We start from the raw sequence: 23275 nt of genomic DNA, 5'->3' as shown, positions 1-23275 counted from the left end.
GCGTCAAAAGAAGAAATCTTGTCGCTTCCCGACACCGCAGATGTCATCTCTCTTCCCAGTTAAGTGAGCTGGTCAGAGACAACTGCTTCCCCCCCCCCCCCCCCCCCCAACACTACCGAGCCGCGTTGATGCCCTACTGGAAATCATCCGGACTAGGGTGCGGCGTCAGTGGGTGGTGTGTGTACAGTTTTGACTGCAGATGTTTAAAATCAGCGTCCGCATGTTCGTTCCCTCTCCGTACGCCTTCGCTCTGGCTCGCAAGCGTAACGAGATTTCTCGTTTTCTAAAACAACCCACGGGCGCACGTGTGCTTGTGGTTCCCAGCGGGTCCCGTGACCCATCCGGCTTTGAGCGGGGTCCGTTTAGAATGGAAGGCTAGGCGCCGTGTTTGTTTGTGTGTGTGTGCCAAAGACAACGGCGCATCGCCCATAGTACCGAATATACAACACACACACGCACTAAAGAAAGAACACATGCGCAAGCATGGACACAGACACGCGAGTCAACTGACGCGACAGCATACTCGTCGGAGCTGGCTCTGAACGGCGACAACACCAGACGTGGTTTATGCCCGCCGGTCGCTCACTGGTTGGTCCTCTATCTACCCTCTCCCTTCTCTCCTCCTCCCTCTTAGTCCTTGCACAGCAGTGAGCTAGCGTAGAGAGAAGGAATGAGAGAGAGAGAGAGAAGGGCATGTGCGCGTATGCGTTTGCGTCTGCGCTGCCTTGCGCCGCTGGCGACATTGTTTACTATGTCGCTGTGTAAATTGTTGCCAGACGCAGCAAAGACGGTCGCGAGGAGGACGGTGGAAAGGGAATACCCTCCACGACGACGACGAAGAAGCCCCCCCGCCGCGCGTCGGCTCGGTTCTCCATTCATTCATGGGAGCGCCCGGCACTCCGGCTGTTGCTATCGCTGGGACATTGCACTGATAGCGGCCATGGAGCGGCCGTACATCTGTGCGCACTTTCAAGGGGCCACATTACATCGGTGCGGGCGCCGGATAAAAGCTCTCTGAAAAAATGATCGCCAGTTTTGAGTGGACCAGCACAAAATGCTCACCGCGTCGTGGCTTATATCCGTGATGCGAGTTCATGACGGTTTATCGTAGGTAAGGTTAGGTTAGGTTTGAGATTACGATAGATCTAAATAGAGTCATTAACAGTTAATTATTACCTGCTTAAGTTTACGACACCATATACCGCGTTTTTGCTTAAGGGTAAGTTAGGCTTAACGTTATTTTAGATTAGCTATTAAACTTAGGCTTCTAATAAGCGACTGCTATGCTTCAGCATGGCTAGCTTTTGTCCGGGGTCGCGGCAGAAATCGGTGAACTTTTGTCCTGGTGCATTCAGAATTGGTGAGCTTATTATGCCCAGGATTCCATGGGTGCTAGTGGCAACGCAGCTAATTACAGCATAACTCTGCCGGAATCAGCTGAACACATTGCGAGACACATAAAAAGGGGCTTTAATCGAAGCTGCTCAGTCTGACTTTTATCGTGCCTTTTCTGAGTTTCATCGCCCATGTCTGACTGTCCAGTTGATCCTGTCAGAGACCTCACAACTATTTGGCGGTCCAAGAGGCGTTAAAACTGCGAACTGGCGTTGGTATTTTAAGTGGCATTGTATGCATGTAGATCGCGCACTTTTATGGAATTGATGTCTCACGCTACAAGCCGTGAGCGACAGAGCGTTTACCAATGTTCTTTGCCGAATGACCCATGTTGTGGGCTTGAAATGTCGCTGCGCTAATTATCACATGTGAGTAAACTATAAATTGATGCAGGAATTCCACATGGGTCGTCTGCTGAAATTTAAAGATCATAATTAGTAGTCGCCGACATGGGCGTCCGGAAGGGGGGGCAAGGGGGGGGCGGTTGCCCCCCCTTGGAATTACGGATATTATTTATGCCCTACTAGAAAACAACTACAAACCTACCGCCTCCCCCATCCCCAGACATCGGGTGCACCCCCCTGGAAAAAGTTCTGCGGACGCCCTTGGTCGCCGAGTGGCCCATTCAGTAACCGGGGGGCTTCTACACTTCAAGAATTTATCTTGGCTCTCAAAACGTTCTCGATGCGTAGTTGAAACTGTGTGCAGTTCTACAAGATGTCAGTTATTGATCTGTGCAGGCAGAGCCTTTGCGACGTGTTTCGTGAGGATCTGAACCGCGGTTTATTTTCAGCCACGAAGTTATAATGAATGAAGACCTTCACAGTTCACTCTGCGCTGTCTTAAAATCACAGGATAAGGACATATTGAAGAAATGCATTGCTTCCCGAGAATAACACATAATCAAGTTTATCTGCGCTGTCGTGTGCTGCTGTTTAAAGCCTGACCTGTGGCGCCATCTGGGAGACGCTGGGCAAAAGGTGATTGTTGTGATCCGACACCATCGATACCTTCGACGCTGTGCTCCGATCACAGCATGGTTTTACTCAGGAACAAACAGAAAACGCTCTGTGTCTGAAAACGACACAGAACTCGATTTACTATTGTGTTTCTGGTTATCATAACAGCTACAGAAATAACGCCGGAAAGTCGGCGAGGATAAAGTTTTTCCAATTCCCATGGAACTCGTGCGAAAGCGAAACGAGACAGCGCTGGCGCTAATGAATAGGGCCTGCAAGGTAGAAACCGGCCAGTGTTTTGCGTCTGAACTTTGGCTTACTTCTTCTAGAGCGTGTGCTTAAATCTACATGCAAATCTCGGGATCTTCTTCAGTCCAAACCGGAGCCTATGGCAACCTTTCCTCGGAGGGCACATATGCTGTTTCGTAAACCGAATGACACACACTTGATAAGAAAACAAAAAAGGTATTCAAAGGATTGAAGATTTTTCTTAATAATTAAAGCTTCAATTATTTAATCATTGATAAAAGCCATAGTTTCGTTTTCTCCATGAGCAAGCCGGAATTCCTAACCCGGTTTCCTGGCCTCTGTGAGACGCGTTTTCTCTTCAAGAACTCTCCCATAATGCCCAGTATTCATCTTGTCAAACTTCAAACCTCGGAATATTATCTAGAGTATCTCACGATCCGAGCAGAAAAAAAGTGAGTCAGCTCGATGTCCATCGAATTGTTCAAACACACACACTTCCACTCCAGTTACACTTTGGCGCCTCCGGCGGCGCGGCACTGTACACACACACTCGCATGCCACAGGGACCACAGCGGAGGTGGTGGCGGTGGCTGCGGAGCTGCTGGTGGCTTCGTTTTAGAGAAAGGGAAAGACAGCAGAGACGGAGGAGGAGGGCAAAGGCGACACAGGGTGCAGTCTAGTCAAGACTGCGCGGAATTCCTGCTCCTCCTCTCCTCCCTTCCCTCTTCTTTCCCACCAACAGGATCGGCCGCCGAGAAAAATCAGAATGAGAGCCTGCGGCCGCGCTTGGCAGGTCTCTCTCCCTCTCATCAGAGAAGATATTCCTCCTCAACCACGTCCCAGCAGCGCGGCAAGACAGAAAGAAAAAAAAACGAACATAATACAAAGGGCAGGCAGCTAAGGGATTACGAAGAAAGGGAGCTAAAAGTCGAAGAAAACAGAATATAAAAGGGGGCAAGCGAAACTCGAGTGAACCCGCGTAAACAGTAGACGTCGAGCGCATGGCACAGAGGGCGAGTTCCAGGACTACCAGGACGGGGACGTGGACGGTGCTCCAGCAGCAAGCAAGATGGCGCCGGATCTCGCGCTGAGAGGGAGGAGGACTGAAGGTTGAGAAGAGGAGAAGCCCCCTCCCTCCCCCTCCCCCCTCCTCCCTCCCCCCTCCTCCCTCCCACCGCCTTCACATCAGCCCAACTCCTAGCGCTGTGTTCGCCCTTTTCTTGCTTGAGATACAGCCTGGAATGTGGCGCCTACTGTCCTCACGTTTCGGTGGCCAATGGCGCCGCCTGTCGTCGCTGCAGACCCCCCCCCCCCCCCTCTTCCACCATCATGCCCTCTTCTATGCCCCCACGAAGGCCTGATCCTCCCACCCCACACCCCCCGCACCACTATCCTCTCACCACCAAACTATACCATCGCGAAACCTTGTGGTATACTCTCTGGGGTGCGTTTCTTTTTTGTTATCTTCGTATCTCCTTCTTATCGAGTTCTCTCGAGCTTTTATCGGTGTTTGCTGGCGGCGTGTCTTTGCGTGGAAGAGGGTAAAAAAAAATACTCATTCATTGAAGGAAGGTCGTCGAGGCCACCAGCGCTGTCACTGATCGCTGCCGAAGAGCACGAGAATGAACGGTGACGAGGACTGTGGGAAATGAACGGAGGCTTGCCTGTCTCCTCTCTTTTCTTGTCTTTTTTTTTTGTGTCCTCTTTGAGGAGCTCGCTGAGAATGTTATGGACCGCGTAAAACACGCAGCCAATCAGGAAGACGAAGTAGAAGGCAGCCGTGGGAGAAAAGGCAAGCGATGGGGGCGACCACCCTACAGTTTTCGCTTGGAGTCTCTGTGACCTCGTCTTGTACGACAAACTCAATCACTGCGTCGCATGTCATTAGCGGCCTGTCACCATATGCGTATTAATGAGCTTTCGAGAGCTGACTCTACCAACAAGCACGGCATGGCATCTCAAATTTTTTTGCTCCCAAGAGTTGCGTAAGAGCAGAAGTTAATACATTCGTCAGATTGGAACCATATAGCAGAAGGAAGAGGCCGCGGACTCGTGTGTGTGGACGACACAAGGTGGCGCTACATGAAGCGGGAAAGGGTTACGTTGAAATCAGTGGGAGATGCGCCTTTGTCATGAAGTGGACGCTGCTAAGCTAATGATGGTCTTCTCGCAGGTGTGCGAGTATTAAAATTTTTGATACTGTTAAGTGTTTACACCAGCTTATGTGTAATGTGCGTGAATGTTCGTGTCGCCAGGCATGAACACAAAACGTTGTCACGAAGCGCAAGCGACTTCCAACGTCGCCGCCCAGTACGCAGGAATAGGCTCTGACATCACGGATAACGGTGGACATTATGCTTGAAGTGATGCAGAGCAGATCAGTGTGAGAAGACAACCTGATACCGCGTCTAAAATAATCCAACCTGTTTTTTAAAGCGTGTGCTAGATATCTAGATTAGCTGTGCCAGCAAAAGTAAAACAAGGAAGAATAACTCCACCCAGATCTAATTTGCCTGCGTTTCTATTTAGCATATATAAACAAAAAGAAGCCAGAAGAGGCTGGAAACAACAAAGAACAAACCCCAAACACTTGCTAAAGCGTAGCCAGAAGTTATAACAGTTAATGAAAGCATAAAATGGCAGTCAATGGAACGCCCTGGAACCTCGTCTGATGCCACGCAATCCAATTTCACGCCACTTCGCTGCACGGAAGGCCGAGATCCGCGAGCCTCCTGAGAATCAAAAACAAAGAATAAAAAGAAAGCGAAGGCATGCAACCTGCAGCCCGGCCGAGAGGCCTGCAGATCCTGCTGCGGTAGCGGACTCAAAATCAACACTTGCCGGTCCGAACCGAAAACAAAGAGCGCGGAAGGCAGGCAGGCAGGCATGCGTGTAGGCATGACCACCGTGAAGACACCTCCTCGGCTTTTTTGGCGGGAAGACTTAGAGCTTCTCCCTACACGGCCAAACTGCCAGCCCCTTATTTTTTTTTCTCATTTTTTATCTTCTTTGTTGCATTCGTACACGTTCTTCAGTTCGCCCGATTTCGTTCCCACCGAAGCTCCTTTCTTCCAGCCGTGTTTTGGTCTCCGACCATCCCTCTTTCTCTCTCTTTTTTCGCTCTCCGCCGGCCCATTCTGCACTTGGCTCCTTCCAGGACAGGCCAGCAGTGTTGCCCTCTCCGATGCCGTCTCGTGCATACCGTAGTGACGCGAATTTAACAAGCCCTTCTCTTCCGTATCAGCCGGGAACTCGAAAAAGTTCGTCAGCTCCGCGCCACAAACACGCGACCACAAGATACGACCAGAAAATGTCGAAATTTTGTCTAAGCCGGTCGTACTCTGCTTTCCAACTACTCCGTGGTTCTGTTTTGTTAGAGAGCTGCGCTCAGTGCGCGCTTGTGGTAATTGGAGTAGTTTAGATATAAGCAGGTATGCCACGCAGAACAGCGAAAGTGTCGTGCCCTTCGCGTTATGCGTTCAACGCTGAATTTTATGCGTTGACAGCGCCCGTATTAACAAGACGCCGATGTGGGAATGATTATTCTCTCACACAAAGCCTGATTAAGCACCTAGATAGGTATCCATAACATAACACGAATTTATAGTTTTCTTTTCGTGTTTTTGCAGGGTTTTGCATTCTGGCAATTTGAGGGGCAAAATTTGGAATTTTACGAAGTTTCAGGGGATTTGAAAGACCAATAATGTCGCACTTTTTTCCAAATTGACGGAATTTTTCGATTTGTTGAAAAAACCTCGTTATAACGAAAATGAAGGAGCCCCGCGATTACTCCGCTACAGCCGTACCTTTGTTATAGCCCGTGTTGACCGAGCTTCCAAGGGGAATCGTCATTCCTTCGTTATATTCATTATTTCGTAATGAACTGTTCTGCAATAATGTAGTTCGACTGTATACGTTAGTGGAAAATGGCCTGAAATAGAAAATTGAGGGAATATTCGGTTACCGCTTACTGGACATCACTGTGCGTGCGAGGGGTCGCCAGAAGAGCAGCAAAGTGTTCACCCTCCGGGAGGGGATTAAAGACGGAGTTATATGGTACCTCCACGCTGTGTTAGTTGCCCGCGCGAATTCCGCAGAGGTCCCAGGTTTGCGGGCGCCACCGCGTCTGCCGCTTTACGGTACTTTAAAAGATCGCGCTTGTCGGCGGCGTTCCTTTCTGTGGCGGGTCTTTCGCCCTCCCTCACCCTCTTCATTTTGTTGACTTCTTTTTCTCCGTTACTTTTTTTCTTCCTTCGGTCAGTTCCCCTGTATAGGCTCCAATTCTTTTCGTATTTCTCGCTTATTTCGGGTTTTGATGTTTGTGGCGTGGTGTTGGCCACCTCGTCGTCGTCTCTCTGCAAGGGGGAAGGGAAAAAGCAGGCAAAGCTGCTGCCGGGACCCGCTCGCAGGCCCAGAATTTGGCGCGCATTTCGGTCTCTTTCGGCGGGGCGAAACATTTCGCGCGTTCACAGGCGCACGGTGGCCAAGCTTGTTGACATTATGAAGTGTGCACTGAAGCGATGTGTGGAGGCCCCTTACCTGTAGGCTTCACTGCACGGTGTGTTGCGTGGTGGTGCAAGCGTGTGCGTCCAAACAAATGCAAATGTTTGGTGAGAAAAGGTAAGCAGCAGCAATCGTCGTATGCTGCGGTCAAATGTTTAGGGTGAATCACCCAAGGTGGAGTAGATTTGTAACAAGGGAGTAATTACTCATTGACATCCACCCAAGCGCAGCCTACAAAGGACCGCTATACAGCTTTCTCAGAAACTTCACAGTTAAAGAAAAATTCGTCCTTCCCGGGGTTCGAACACGGGACCACAGCTTACTCAACTAAGCTAACCGGGCCGGCAAGCTTATGGTAGGACGAGAGCGAATTGATCAATAACTCGTCGTATACACTCAGCGAACACCAGAACCACGCCATAAGAAAGCAATGAAGGAGGGTGTGAGGTAAAGTCGCCACATAGTGGAGGGCTCCGGATTCCTTTCGACCGCTTAGGGTACTTTAACCTGCACTAACATCGCGCAGCTCACGGGCGTTATTCAAGTCGCCTCCTTCGGAATTCCACAGCAAACAGGATTTGATCTTGGAGGCTGGTTGTGTTCAGCAGCCGGACGCCACGACCTCAGAGACACAACGACTAGTCGGCTTTAGCGCATCGCACTGTTCTTAGCGGTTGCCTCGCTATCCTGCTGACCGTCTTTCATTCTAGTGTGTGTCCGAGTTTGCGCGGTACTCCCTGGAGTCCCTGCGTGTGTGCGTTTGTGTGCGCGTTCAGATGCGGCGCTCACAGCTGAGGCAAAAGCTGGACTCGAAAGCGCGGCGTCGCCTTTGCTGCTGCGTTCCTCAGCCCGCCCCGTTTCTCACTGGCCACGCTCCTCCTCTTATCTCCCCCCCCCCCCCATCCCAAAATCCCTCACCCTCCTCCGTCCTCCCCCTTGTGCCCCCCAAGAGAGTGCGTTCCCAGAAAAATTTCGCGGGAACGGCCAACGCCTTCGTGCAAACATGAGGCCCAACGCAGGCACTCACACGGTCTTGCACTTGACAGCTTGTGTGGGGCTTCTTGTTGTCTGTATCCTCTCCTGTTTTCTAGGTGTTATATTCTTCTTTTCTGTTATTTTCATTGGTTCGCTTTTCAGTGTAGAATCTAGAGTAGTGCAGAAAATTTCACTCGTTCAGCCTTGAGGCGGCTTTACGGGAGTTGGGGGGGTGGGGGGTTCGTTCCAACCTCACCAGCCAAAATCATGCTCGGTAGGGTTCAGCTGAGAAACTACTGAACCCTATTAGTTCAAGGTTTGGTTTGGTTTGGTTTATGGGGTTTAACGTCCCAAAGCGACTAAGGCTATGAGAGACGCCGTAGTGGAGGGCTCCGGAAATTTCGACCACCTGGGGTTCTTTAACGTGCACTGACATCGCACAGTACACGGGCCTCGAATTTCTCCTCCAAAGAAATTCAACCGCCGCGGCCGGGTTCGAACCTGCGTCTTTCGGGACAGCAGCCGAGCACCATAGCCACTGAGCCACCGCGGCGGCTTAGTAACATGTCCCAGAAATGCATGGGTCAAAGGGGACCCCCCCCCCCCCCCCCCCCGAGTGCCCGCTGCAAGCGTGACCATAAATTCATATTAGGTTAAGGCGAAAATTCGCTATTCGATTCGTTTGGTTTTGGTTTTATAGGGTTTAACGTCCCAAAGCTTACGGGAGGGCAATTCACACTCGGTTAAGGCGAAAATTCGCTGTTCGATTCGTGTGAGAGTGTCGAGAACATCGGCGTCACTGTAACACTCCGTCTGCAGCGTACGGGAGGGAGGTTTCTTTTTTTTTTTCGGACTGGCTACCATGACTACCGTGACGTGTGTTTACCACTTTCACGAATTAAAATGCAATCAGAAAAATTACACTATTTTAATAGGCTACTTAAAACTGAAACAGGGTGCCAGGAACAGTAGCCGCGCACGTCTCACTCCTATTGAAACAACTACTTAAAACGACCCTCTAATGGTTATCATGAAATTTGCTGTATGCATGAGCACACGCGCAAGCATAAATTGAGACTCGTCGTGGTTCAATGCTCTTCGTTGATGTTATGCGGGGGTGCTCAAATTTGCCGTCAACGGGGAGCCTTATCGGAGCGGTTTCAGAATATTCAACATATATCTATCGCCTGGCATATATTAAGACACCGGAGGGTTATAAAACGGCGCATATGAAACCCGTCAATCACTCGGGTCGACAGCCGCGTACTTCGCTCAGGTCTTGTGGTCACCAAATACATTAATAATGCTCCCTTGATCCGCGAGCTCGAATAGCTGGTACCCACACCATTCTGCAGGTGGATTAGCGTAGGAATTTCAAAACCGTTAATCGGATAGCCCACGCGCATTGTTACGTAGCTGTCTAACTAAGTTCCTGTTGACAGCGTCAAGACAAACGCGGTCTACACATAAGTGCTCTAATTTGTATTTTTAGTGCACTTAAGTCGTATTTTGTGCTTAATGTTAGTGCATAGCGTAATACAATCTCATGCATTCTGAAATTAAGCCTTCTCTGAATCACATTACAGCGCTGAACACGGCTGACCAGGGATATGGCAGATGCCGGACAAAGAGGTTACGACCAAAGCAGACGGCTTCGTGATCTGTCTGAACATTGCTTAGCCGTGTTGACTGTGCAATAGCAATCGGTGTAAAAAAAAAAAAAAACATTTCTCACGGTTTTGATTTCACATATCTAGCACCAAAATACAACCTATGCGCCGTACAGACCACCTTCCCTCTGGCAAAGGAAACATCCATCAGGAAGCCCAAGAACCGTGGACAGGAGCAAACACGATGATCGCTGCGGGAATGGATAGCAGGCGCGAGAAAAAGAAAAAGAAAACAAAAAAACCGCGCGAAGTAAGGAGGGGACCCACAGCCGGCAAAAGATGAAAAGAAAAGCGCGCGAAACGGGGAAATAAAATCTCCAAATATTTGTGCGGGGAAGCTGGGAAGAAACATGATTCCCGCAACAGCTAAAGTCAGTGACTATACGCGGTGCGGTAACTTTTGTTGAGGGCTTGAATAGAATCCGAAGGTTACGACCGCGGTACCCGTCGATCAGCGGGTTGTCCACACGCGAGCTAGTCGAACGTTTCCGTTCCGTTCCACCGCAGTTTCCGAGGTTGCACTTGTGTCGTGACAAGCCGCACACGCGCCCATGAGCTTGCGGATGATCGGTGTGCAGTTCTGACGGGCGACCGGGTCACGTGACCACGGGCCCGTATTTTTACGACACCGCTGAGCAAAACCAAGTGTGTGCCCGCAACCACCCGCACCGCGCATATACGCATACACACCGGATGCAGACGCATCCCGCTTCTCTCGGACGGACCCCTGGTCGTAAAAATTTCCCGCCGTTTTTATTATTTGGCGCGCTTTTTTATTCCCGCCAACTTGTCGCGGGCGCACACCACTGAAATCCACGGGACGCCCCCTATGGGGCACAGAGTGAACGAGTATTTGAGGACGGCACCGCCACCGTGACGTGTAAAAGCGTTGCGTGAGGCTGGGTTGATTCGTTGATGTCTTTGCGCCTGTTGTGAGCAGTGTAGGGGTCTTGGTGCCTTTGTGGGCTGTAACAATATGGCGTGCAGCAGTGCGTAGGATTAGTGGAAGGAGTGAGGTAGGGTCAACTAGCTGGAGGAGGGGCGGGGGGGGGGGGAGGGGGGTTGGTTTTATGGCCGCCATTGTGTAGTGGGCACTGCAGCACGCGAACAGGGAACCCTGTGTGCTGAAAGGACAACTTAGTTGCGTGACTCGGTCTTACGGCTGCCTTTGTGATGTGACCATAGGCTTTTAGAGTCCGGTCAACTTGAAGCGGGCGGTGAAGTGCCAATGACTGACCGCTTGGGTCGTATGTGTCGGTGTTTGTGTGTGGTCATTGGGCGTGCAGTGCAGTCGTAAAATTCAATCTCCGCAACCGACAGCAGGTACTGAATGTTCCTGCCGGAGAAGTTTTGTGGAAGACCAAGTATTGCACAACCTCGCTGATAAAGAGATGCCAGTGTGTTGCAGTTGTAAAATTCAGTCTGCACAATCGACAACAGGCAGCGAGTGTTCCTGCCGGAAAAGTTTTGTGGAGGACCAAGTATTACATACATATGCAGGTTCGCTGATGAACGGGTGGTTGAGTCGTTGTAGAGTGACTATATAGTACTTTCTTGCGTGTGTGTGTTCTGCTTAAATTCGTGCTGAAGAGCTTCAGCGACTTTTAACCGTAGTGTGAAATAAAACTGTGCTTTCGGCGGTAGCCATATAAAACATCTCAACGATGGGAAGTCTTCAGGAATCCTTGTTTTGGAGTTTTGGAGTTTCTGAGTCATTTAATTTCGAAGTTTCGGACTTTTGGAGTTTCGCAGCGTAACCAATATCTCTTCTATGTGTTGCTCGTCAAACTTGGTCTATGGTTCCAGTAGTACCGGACCGGACGGATCATACGAGCGCAGTTATCCATCTAATATTACCCCATTTATAATGATAACATTACAGGGACAGATAGTAGACAGATAGTAGATACAATACGGTATCGCGTTGCCGTTGATATCGTTTCCAGGCTTCCCTAGCCCCATTAGCCGTACAGCAGCAGTTGACGTAGTTACCGTGTTTACCGTACGGTGGGGCTAAAACTATCTAATAATGCCGGCCAGGTAATACTTCCGGTATAGACTAGTCGCCACCACGCCATCGCGAGCACCCTACAGACTTCAGAACTTAATCTAAGTTAAAGCAGAAACTTCGCGTTTCGATCCATCTGTGATGACAGCTTCCAGTGTACTATAGCACCTCACAATTATCCGCTACAGTTTGATCATAAGCAGGCTTGTTGAAGTGGCATAACTACGGCAGCCAGCCGTGGTCTTGAAGTCACCCTTTCACGCCTGCAACTCTCGCACCATCCATTCCACCAGCACGCATTTATAGGAAGCGGGTCACGGTGTCCTCAGCGAGCGCGTGCAAGATTTCTTGACGAGTTGATTGGTGGGTTGCTCCCCTCGAAATACGTACGCCAAGGCAGCGCCACGGTCGTCGGGCCCAGCAGGGCCGTGACGAATTGTCGGGCGCCACTTGCAAAAGGGCCCGGCTGCCTTTTGCCGGAGCCGGCAAAGCAAGCTCCGGCATTGCGGTCATTGGACGACCGGACGCCACGGCCGGACCGCGCTGGGGCACGCTTTGAAGAGTTCGGTGGGGTGTGCTCGGGGATGAAGGATGCTGTTGATGGGAGTAGGGTGCGAATGTGGGCGAGGGGTGGAGGGGGTAGCTGGAGTGGTCAGAAGGAGGCGAGATCTATAAGTAGGTGAGGCCGGGCACGGAAGGGGGGGCGGGGGGGGGGGGGGGATATATAGTGAGGGCGGCGGAACTGTTTCAGTACATAAGCCTGCACTCATGATACAATAGAAGGTCTCCCTCCGAAAACTGATGGTCTCTTCCCCCTTAAGGAGCCATTGCGTCTGAACCCCGCAAGGCTTGCTCCTGCTCCTACCATTGCTGCGGGGTTCCGCTGGCAGAGGGCGCTCGAATGGGAAGCGTGTGTCCATTACTGCCCGCCGGAGGGCGCCCTCTACACAAGGCTGTAAACGGAAGTGCGAAAAGAGCCACTCAAAAACAACAAGAAAAATAACAAAAGAAAGCGCGAGGAAAGAAGCAAAATGATCAGAGAGTTTTCCGTCAGAAAGTTGCCGAAATGACCCCCGTCCTTGGGAGTCGCGTGGCTCGGACCATTGCGCGGACTTCAGCGCGAGCATCGAGTTCTTTGCTGTATATGTATGCCCAACGTAGAATTGGCGCCGTGCCCTTCCGGTCTTTGCTTCTTTTTTCTCTCTTTCTGTCCCCGGCTTTAGCACGCGCAACTGTGTACGGTGTTGTGTACGCATATCCGTGCCCGCGTAAACGGGCACGTTTGTTTGTATATACAGTAACTGCAGCGTCATCCCTGCGTAGCTGCACGCGGAGAGAGAGAACTGCCGCTGCTTCTGCTGAAGCCGCTGCCGCGTCCTGTAATTTACCCAGTCGCGCCGCTCCGCAAAGCGCTAGCGGGACCGTTCCCTGTGGGCCGATTCTCAGAGCGGCAGTGCCGTTATACAGAGGGTCTTCTTTACCTCGCTTTTATTTTTGAGTTTTTTTTTTCTCGCATGTTTCGTTTTGCACATGTTTTTCAACGTTTTCTCTAACGGACTTGCACGTGATGCCAATTCGCCAAACAAGCCAGCCCTGCTCGAGTTCCAGCAAGCCTCTTCAGCTTGTGCAGCCCCAGTTGTTGCGACCGGGAATAAGAGGTAATGGCCTGCTCACATCCTTTGAACTGCCCTACGCAGCTCGAAGCTACGGGCGAGCATTCCGGACTTGCGGAATGTGGCCCGACGTAACTGTTAGTTCTCGCCACCTTTGTGTAGTTGTTCGATTACTTTTGTGTGTTTGTTGCTTTGTCGATAACTGGGCCGTAAGTTATGAGTGCGCAAGAAAAATGACTGTGTCCTGTGCACGAACACATCGTGACGGAGTCCACGTGATGTAGAAGGAGGGTTAGAGGCATCAATTTCCCGTGGGTCCTTTATACTGAGTACTTTTCTTTTAAAGGGATGACAGACTTCATCTCCGAGGAACTTGTGATTGAGCTTGGAGGGACATGAAATGATGTACAGTGGTGAGCAACAGGATAGGAAACACGCTTTTCAAGCAAAAATGCAAATCTTCTGGTTATTTTTCCTCGAAATATGAGTATGACTTTTGACTATAATACCCCGAGAGGAAAATTAGAAAACCGAGAAAGCAGTGCTGGCCACGCATAATTATTGAGTCATCAGTGAATGAATGGTAAAAATTTATTCTGTCTCCTATTGCTCACGAATGTACATGATAAGATCCATCTTACAAGGGACCTTTTCGTGAGGAACCTATGCGAGTAGACCACGGGGATTTGCGAAGAATCTGTGAGGAACATTCGCTACGGTGAACAGCGTCTCTCTAACTGTTGCAGTTTGAGATGTCTGGAAACGCCAGAGTTCTCTTCCTGCCCAAAGACTCGAGGTGGGATATCTGTCTATAAGGGATTTCGCACTCTAAATTATGTTCTACCTACATGTGACGACTTAGTCCAGATGGCGCTGGTTCTGGACGTATACTAGAGTCACTGAAAAACTTCTCCAGTGACTAATATCTACTGATGGAGAGTGTGGCGCGTTACAGTTAACAGCGGCGCTTACTCGCCCTAAGATGGGAGGCGAAAAGTCTCGGAACTACAGTTCAGTTTGCTGTGCTACAACTCAGATTCCTAGCATAACTTCTCGCACGACCAAGCTGCTGCATAGCAACATTTACATGCAAGGGCATTTCACTGATACAACTTTGACCGGAGAAAGTATTTCCTACGGATCAAAAGTGAAGTGGGTATGTTCCGATGATTTGAACGCCTAATCTTCGACGACTCGAGCGGCGCGATGATTGTGTCGAAACGCTGCAGGTTACTCGTAAGAGCAGGAGCTGCGGGAGATAAGATATCAGGAAAGATGAAACCGGCCCTCTTTGACAAGGCGTGAGTGACGTCCATGGCGACCGAGGAGTATACTGAAAGTGCGGCAAGCCCGACCCGTCAGCAGTCGCGCATTTTCCCACCTCTTCATTTTTCACTTAATTTATTCTTATCGGTTCCGCAGATGACGCAGCGTAAACGGTAATTAGTTGCGAAGAAACTGCGGCTGAATTTCGTGGTCGAATATTTTAACGAACCGTTTACTATAGGTTTTGCTCTCTGCCTTCATATCCCACATGCAGGCACGTGACGTTTCTGAGAGTAGCTTTTAAAATAGACTTGTTTCCTAGCCCCCAACGCAGGGAATCTTCGAGATAAATACTGAGTGCTACTTCGAAAACACAACATGCACTTTGCCAATCGCTCCCCGCTTAGTAAACATAACTTTTAAGGCTCGAACTCCATGAATGTAGACTTAATGTAGGGGGTCATCACTTCGAGCCATCAGGTCAGCCATACTATGATATAGTCGGTCACAACTCAAGAAAGAAGCGCCAGATGCCTATCAAAGGAAGCTCTCCAGTCAATGGCAGCGACTGATTCTCGTGAAGTCGAGGTTAATCCCCTTAGACCTGCTTTCCTGGTATTGTGAGGGAGGCAGTTGAAAGGTTATTAACCGCAGCTTAATCGGATTAACTTCGGCGTCATGCAAATCAATCGACGATACTGGTTGAAGTTCTTCTTTTAGGGCCACCTCCCGCATCGTTCTTAAGTTATGTTCGACTATAGTAAGAAAGTTTTGATTCTAATGTAAAAACAAAAACGGATCTAATTGGTACTGCATGGTAATTTTAATGCGTTTAGATGTAAAAAAGAACACGTACAGAACAGAAAAGCCCGTATCGACCTCTCAGGTTTGTGACGTCATCTCTGCCATCATGCGAAGCACCGCTTTAGGGCACGCAGCCTATAGTTTCGGTTTCCGATTTGTTTTCGGTTTCCTGTTTTCAGCTTGGAGATTGTACCGCTTATTATTTTGGAAAGCCGGCTCACCAACACATACTTCGGCTAAGAACGCTACTCAGTTACAGAGGATTCCCCCTTAATTCTTGTTATTTTGGATTATTGTTAACTCGTGCGTCGTGGGTCATCGGTGAGTCATGTCGTGCATTGATGCTATGCGGGCACGATTACTGAGTCATGCGATGAAGCCGCAGGGTAGGTCAGATTTTTCAAGGATCCTGCAAAAACCATACAAGACATCGTAGTTATTGCCATCTCTGTGCGGTTCCTAGAAGTTGGCTTCGCCGGTGGCTCAATAATGCGTCACGCCACACCCAAGAAAATTTAAGGGTGGCCCACCGTTGGGCCACGAATTGGGAGCGCATTCAACATCTTAGATGCGCCCGGGTGGTCTTGAAATCAGATTTACCAACGCAGCTTCCAATGTTACCCGTCTCGGGCAACAAGTCCTGTGAACGGAAAGGCTAAACAAAACGATACAAATCGAGGCGTACCAAAGCCTCACGACTAGCAGCACCGAACCCTGCAGGAGACGGGCCGACACGACTCACCACGCAGCATACATACACTCTCAAGGACATGACACCACAACTGCCGAGGGAAGCTATACGCCACGACTGCATGGGGTGCAACCGACATGGGAACACTTCACCTATTTCAGAGGCGTCACTACAGGGAGCGCTTGCGTCATAACAAAGGACCGCTTCGGCGAGTCACAAAGGGAAACAGATAAAGAAAAGAGCAAGTCACGTGACGCGGGCAGGCACGGTCCCGGGCAGAATGCGGTTCTGGAAGACGGGAAGGAAGAAACAATACAAAAACAGAAGCGGCAAAATAAGTAACCAGACAAGCTTCATGCAGTACAGGGCTTCCACGGGCAAACACATACTACACAAGACATATTGGGAGAGCATTTGCCGATGCGTGCACTTTCTAGGCTAGGTGCGTCGTGAGAGGTGAGCTCTGCAAGCGACAGGTTTCAGAATTCGTAAGCAGCAGCAGCAGCGGCGGCGTTAGCAGAAGCAACCGATGTCACGAAAGCACTGCGTCCGGGAATGGTATGTAGATGCAGAGAGGCCTTCCTGACCAACCCCCGTCTCTTTCTGTGCTCTTCTATACTGCTCCGGGAACTACTGTCCGAGCATACGCATCCTTCCTAATTGGGATGCCGAGTGCATATTGAAACACCTCATTTGTCACTCTCCTCACGGCTGCTACGTGTACACGCTTCGCGCGATCAGCTAATTTTTGCCACGTGCTCGAGTCTCGCAAACATTTGCGGCGCTCTGTCGGTCTTTGCCTTCGGGTAGCTTCAAGTGATCGATTGGATAGGGAAAAAAGGGGGGCAATGCTCTTCTAATGCTGCGCAACATTTTACTTAGAATCCTCGCTTCTTCAAGGAGCTGCTTTCGGTCGCTTTGCCACTCGCCTCTGAAGGCGTTATGGAGTGTCTTTCTTCAAAGGTGTACTTCAGGGGACAAGGGGATGAATGCTAAGTGAATTAAAATCCTTGTTGGCTAATCCATGCGACCCCTGCTACGTGTTAAGAGTTTAGTGTACATGTCGAACTGTTGAACCTGTATGCAGGACTCCGACTAGCTGGGAGGCTTGTCGAAGTTTCAAGCTCTTACGATGGCGTATTCGTACTGCGCAGTTAGCGGTCGTCGTCTTCGTCGTCGTGACGTTTTAACGCAAGGTTGCGCCGCCCGTGCGAAGTGCGCACCGCCGAGCGAAAAGAGACCGCGATCGCGAGACATGCTCTGACCAATTGCAAGAAGCTGTGCGGGTGCTACCCTTTACTCCGATTGGACGCTCGAGGAAAAACAGGGGCAGAGCGGAGGGCGCGACGTCAGTGAGAGCACACCTTCTTCGGGTGTTTATGCCTCCGCTTTCTGCGCTCCTTCTCTCTTTCTTTCTTCTTTTTATTTCCCTCTTCTTTCTCTCCTTCTTCTAAAGTTTGCCTTTTATATCCTTCGAAGCGCCTATTACGCGACCGTGGTGCGCTCTTGACTGAGACGAGATGATTGTGTGCGCTGGTCGGAGCCTTTGATCATCCTCGCCCCTACACGAGACAACGCCTCCGAAGAAAATTCGGAGTGCAAGGAACTTGGGGGTGTACACTCTTTTGAACGATCGCACTTAGGTTTCTCACATTCAAACCTTTTGTTGTGCGATGTTCACGTAGAGGGCTACGAAGTCAGAATTTCATGATGAAAATTTAATTTGGATCTTTTTTTTTTTTGCTGCTTTCGTACCCACAGGTATGGAATATCTGTCCGGCATACTTTACTCTGGCAACAGCCAAGAATTCGCTCTGTTCTTTCCACGTTGTTAGAAAAGAAACCAACAAGCATTAAGCAACGCTGTGTTAGACATCATGAATGAATGTGTTTCTTTCAGTTTTTGTGCGGCTTGTCGCAACTTTCCATTCTCTAATTTACGACTGCCTTAAATGGACGACCTTGATTCGGCAGCAGCCTTTAATTCGCTTTTTATTTAAGCTTTGGCCGTTTTCGAGAGGGCCCGGATGGCGTCGGGACATTAACACAACAAAACAGCGCTCAGAGTCGATGCATTTAATTCCAGGTATGCAAATTTTAGGTAGGTAAAGTAGGAAAATTTAATTCGATTTTCGGGACAGTTTGATTGACCAGTCGGGCTTAGTGTTGGGCTTAAAAAAACTGACCTTACAAGACTACCACAGAATAAAATACAGTGAAGTCTCTGTAATCGAAAGCTCCAAGAGCCTCAAGTTTGGTCCAGCGACGCGGAGGTCGAATTATTGCGCCTGATATCGCGTCAGTTCGAATCAACCGGAAGTTTGAATTAAGCGGGTTCGATTCACCGAGGTTCCGTTGTTACTAACAAGGCCGACACTTACGCTGGCTCGTCCCACGAAAGTGAACGAACGACTGGCGTGTGAGAGAGCTAGGCTGACGCGCAATGCAGCCAGCAAGCCGACGCCATTGGCTTGCCTCGTCGACGTTTCAAGGACGCCAAGCTCGGCGACCCTGGCACGGCCAAATACCCCTGGCGGCCGAATATATCGCGCGGCGGAGGGCTTCCCTTTAAACGTTCTCCGAAAGCGCACATCCAGGCAGCAGCACCGCTGCTTCGTGGAGGAGGTGTTATCTCGCCGACCCACCGCCGGCAACAAGCCTGCCGCTGGTGGTGAAAACGCAGTTGTTGTGGCAGGCGTGGAGGTTTATGAGGGTTGTCCGGGGCGCTGCGATTCGTTGTGACTGCGCGTGCGTGTTGTCGCCGACACGTGTTTCGCTCGTCGGCGTTGCGAAGCACTGACGTGTCTTGAATGGAAGCCTATATCAAGGTTTTGCCCTTGCTCGCTGGGCGTGTGCGCGGACTTTGTGAAAGAAGATTTAGATGTGAACGTTGTGAAGGATGAGTGTTGTTATTGATGATGGTTGGGTTTTTATGTTCCTTCTTATTACGTAATGTTGTACTGTTCTTGTGCAGCCGTGACGTTTAAGTACAGGCGTAAACAAGGTATAAGCAAAGTAAAGAAAATCATAACAATTTCAACACTATCAGGATAAAAATATTCATTACTGAGATAAGAGAACGACTTGTCACACAGACGCAATTACTTGAAGATCAAAATATTGCTTGTGGTCTGGGTCCTTCAGTGTCGACAGAAAGGCATCATAAAACACTGCAGAACGTAGCACATAACAATAAAAATGGCCAATACAAAGAAATAAAACATATAAGTAGAATTTCTATTTTAAAGTAAAATAAAGATGATGCTCCTACTTCTCCTCCTTTTACTATTACTACTGCTGCTTCTCCGCCTACTACTACTACTACTACTACTACTACTACTACTACTACTACTACTACTACTACTACTACTACTACTACTACTACTACTACTACTACTACTACTGCAATTTCGATGGAGGGGAAATTCTAGAGGCTCGTGTACTGTGCGGTGTCAGTGCACGTCAAAGAACTCTAGGTGGTTGGAATTTCCGGAGCCCTTCACTACGACGTTCCTCATAGCCTGATTCGCTTTGGGACGTTGAACCCCATAAACCAAACCAAACATACTACTACTGCTAATAATACTAATGACAATAATAACAATAGCTGAAGTTATGAGTGCACGTTAAAGAACTCTATCTAGGTGGTCGAAATTTCCGGAGCCCTTCACTACGGCGTCCCTGATAGCCTCAGTCGCTTTGGGACGTTGAACCACCATAAACCAAACCAACCGATATTACTACTACTGTTAATAATAATGTTGATAATAAAAATAATAACAAAAGCATCAATGATGATTATTTTTGCCCCCCTCCCCCTCCCGGTTCCGCGCTCGAGCTCTCTTGTGCTCTCGTCAGCCAAGCCCAGCAGTCATTTTTACGCCCACACCCATTTAACAAACGACGTCACAAACAGAGGCTACAGACGCGGGTGGCGCCTGCATGCAAAACAAAAGCCCCCGAGACTCCTCCCTTCAATCCTGCGTCGCCGGCCAAGGCCTAGCCAGGCCCATCCAGGCAAAGCGCCCGCAGCGCCACCACCGCCGCAGCGGCGCTTCTCTCAGCCGCTTCTTCCCACAGGGCTCAGCTTGCAGCGGGAGACGGCAGCCTCAAACTCAGACAGGTCTGGTTCGACAAACGCCGCCGAGCGTTTGTGTGTACGTCGTCTCCTTCCCTGGGCGGACTCTGGCGGCGCCGGGCCCCCCAGTCATTAGAGCCGACGTCACCTCAAGGACGCTCCGAGGTTCGACAGCACCACCGCCACCAAGACGACGTCTCCGGTTATTATCCCCACCCAGCTCCGCGCGCGGCGATACTTTTGCATAGGAAAAAGGGCCTTCTCCGACAGGGCGGCTTCTCTTCCATCCGCCGGGCCTCCGTCGCCGAAGCCGCTCTCCGACGCTTCGTCTTCCTCTCTGTATGCAGTACGCAGAGTATGCAAGTACGTTTAGTATCGCCACGGCCATGGCTCTGAACGGAAAGAAAAAAATTCCTCTCTCAGTTATTGGGGACAGGGGGCCGATATAATGAAAGGCCGCTATAATACGATTCTTCTTGGATTCTATTCCATGCTTATCGCCCACAGCGTCAACTCACAGATCCCAGTGATGGCAGGAGCGTGACGTTCTCCGAGTCAGTGACATGACGTTGTGGATTAAGAATGGAATAAAAAAAATCGGAATATAATTGATATAGAATCTCGGGCTAGTACTCTTGGATCTCATTTCATTTTCATCCGCCAGGCGGAACAGCCCTTTCCGGCTATTATGGGGGGTGGCATTGTTGCAGGCGCCACCCTTCACCTCTTGAGTAACGTGCGAGATAAACAATAGTCGAACCTCATTATAACGAAATAATGAATATAGCGAAGGAATCACGATTCCCCTTGGAAGCTCGGCCAGCTCGGGCTATAACGAAGTAATCGCCGGGCCCCTCCAACTTCGTTATAACGAAGTTCAACTGTATTTGCAACAGTACCTAGGCCGGAGTCATATAACCATTGCATTTCAATTCTATTCAGTCATCATTCCGTCCCCCTATGTGGCTGGATAAAGCGATACTGCTTTCAATAGAATCTGCTGAGCGCCGCGGAAAACAATAGCAGGGCGATAGAATCGCATTACAACAGTTCTTAGGCTAAATAACGGCTATGCGACATTTTCCTCTGAGTTTGACGATCCTTTTACGACTTCCGGCGGCGACGAGGAAATCCGCGAGACTACGAATTTCGAATTAATTAGTAATTAGTATCTCCAATGTTTCGCAAAATACTTTGGTAAAGCCTAGTTTAATTCCTCGTGCACCGCTCTCTAGCGCTTCCAAAAGCATAGGCATTCTCAGCCCCCCCCCCCTCCCCCCCCCCCCATCCCGCTGCTTCCCCTGAAATAGGCAGTGAAGAAACAGTGAAAAGTTGTTAGATCTTATTACTGCAACCCCTTGGCACGCGCACATTCGAAAGAATTGTTTCCTCAGTAATAGCATTTAAGGGATGAAACTACCTTGCTTGTGCACTAGGACCACTTATTTTTGTAGCTGCGATTATATTCTCTGTTCTTATTTGTGAAGACACAAAGGGTATTTCCTGAAACGAGACGATTGTTTTGGAAAAGGGAGAGAATTTATTTGCGCAAGCGACAAAGCGATCGACCAGAGTCAGATTACTCTCTCTACCTTTTAAGTTTGCTTTATACTAAAACAAAATATAGAGGGAAGTGAGCAGGTGTATTATGAGGACTAAAATGAAAGGTGAGTACCTCGTATACACTTATGCAGAATGAATGGCACGGTAAGAGGGCAAGCGATGAACGAGAGGTAGCGAAGCGTTCCTATAGATTTTTACTTTTGTCTGTTCATAGTCTGTAGACTGTCTGTAGGATTTGTCGATAGACTAGCCTATCGGATTTGTGTGCATAAAGTATATGCACTATCGGTTGTCTGTTCACTGATTAGGATTTCCTTCTACCGTTTATTCCTTGCTTGCGCTTTGCGTGAGCCATCGGTTTTCTGCTGTTCCCTGCTCATGCTTCGCTCATGCTTCGCTCATGCTTCGCTCATGCCTTTCTTTCATCGCTTGTTCCATCGTTTCCCTCTTTGCGCTTTGGTTATACCGTCGGTTCCCTGCTAATTATATCGATTCCCTGTTTGCGCTTTGTTTATGCAGTTGCTTCTGTGCGTGTTCCGTTGGTGCCATCGGTTCTATTCTGCGTCTCACAATTTGCAGGCACTGTTGAAGAAGCCGCGACCCACAGTGCATCGTCAGAGACCGCACCTGACAAAGATAGTGCCGATCATGGAGCTTTGTTTTTAGCATAACCGTGGATGAGTTGCAGCTCTCACCTTCAGATCAGAGAGCAGGGGCTTGAAGAAGGTGAAAATATGAACACTTTCTGCAGCTGGCCTTAGACAAAGCGCTCGCGGCGCTACTCTTCTCCATCGTGTCCTGCTACGTCCAGCTACAGTTCCATGATGCGCAGTGACACACATATCAGCCGAGTGGCCTTCCACGCATTCGCCACTGCATGCATACGTTCGCTGCACCTAACTCGGCTGCCTCGCCCGTGGCGTAAACAGCGGGAGCTAGAGCAGCGTATCTGGCAGGCTGGAAGCACCGCCTCTTCTCCCGCGGCGGGACCACGTCGCCTCTGGAATGCGGACCTTCTTTTCGACAGGCCGTCGGGGGGCAAGGAGAGAACATGAAAGGCGCAGAAGGCGGGCGGGGAGGGACTGGTAGCCCCCCCCCCCATGCATGCCTGTTGGCCCCAGCCGACCTCTCTTTTGCGCTGCCTTTCGATGCCGCTGTCGGAGGAACTGGCCGCCTTCCTTATATACATACGGGCAAACCACGACTCCGCTCACTCTCTCTCTCTTTCTCTTTCAGCGTCTTCACCACTGTGCCTTCCCTCCCCTCCACTGCCACACCACCACCATCTCACCTCACCTCCGGCTGCACCCGTTATTACTGGGGGAAACTCGTTACGGGGCCTTGCTACCAGGCGCCCTCTGCTTTACGGTAGCAGCTATGGCCCCTCTGTGGGCTTCTGGGATTCAAGCGCAAGGTGCGCGCGCAGTCGTTCTGCGTGTTATATACAGGGTATGCCCTGGTTTTTACATGCGGAAAATATAGGCTTCAAGTCGTACCCTTG

The sequence above is a fragment of the Amblyomma mixtum genome, chromosome 9 (genome assembly GCF_055824585.1).
Source record: "Amblyomma mixtum isolate Tamu chromosome 9, ASM5582458v1, whole genome shotgun sequence".
Lineage (NCBI taxonomy): Eukaryota > Metazoa > Arthropoda > Arachnida > Ixodida > Ixodidae > Amblyomma > Amblyomma mixtum.
This window is presented reverse-complemented; position numbering follows the sequence as displayed.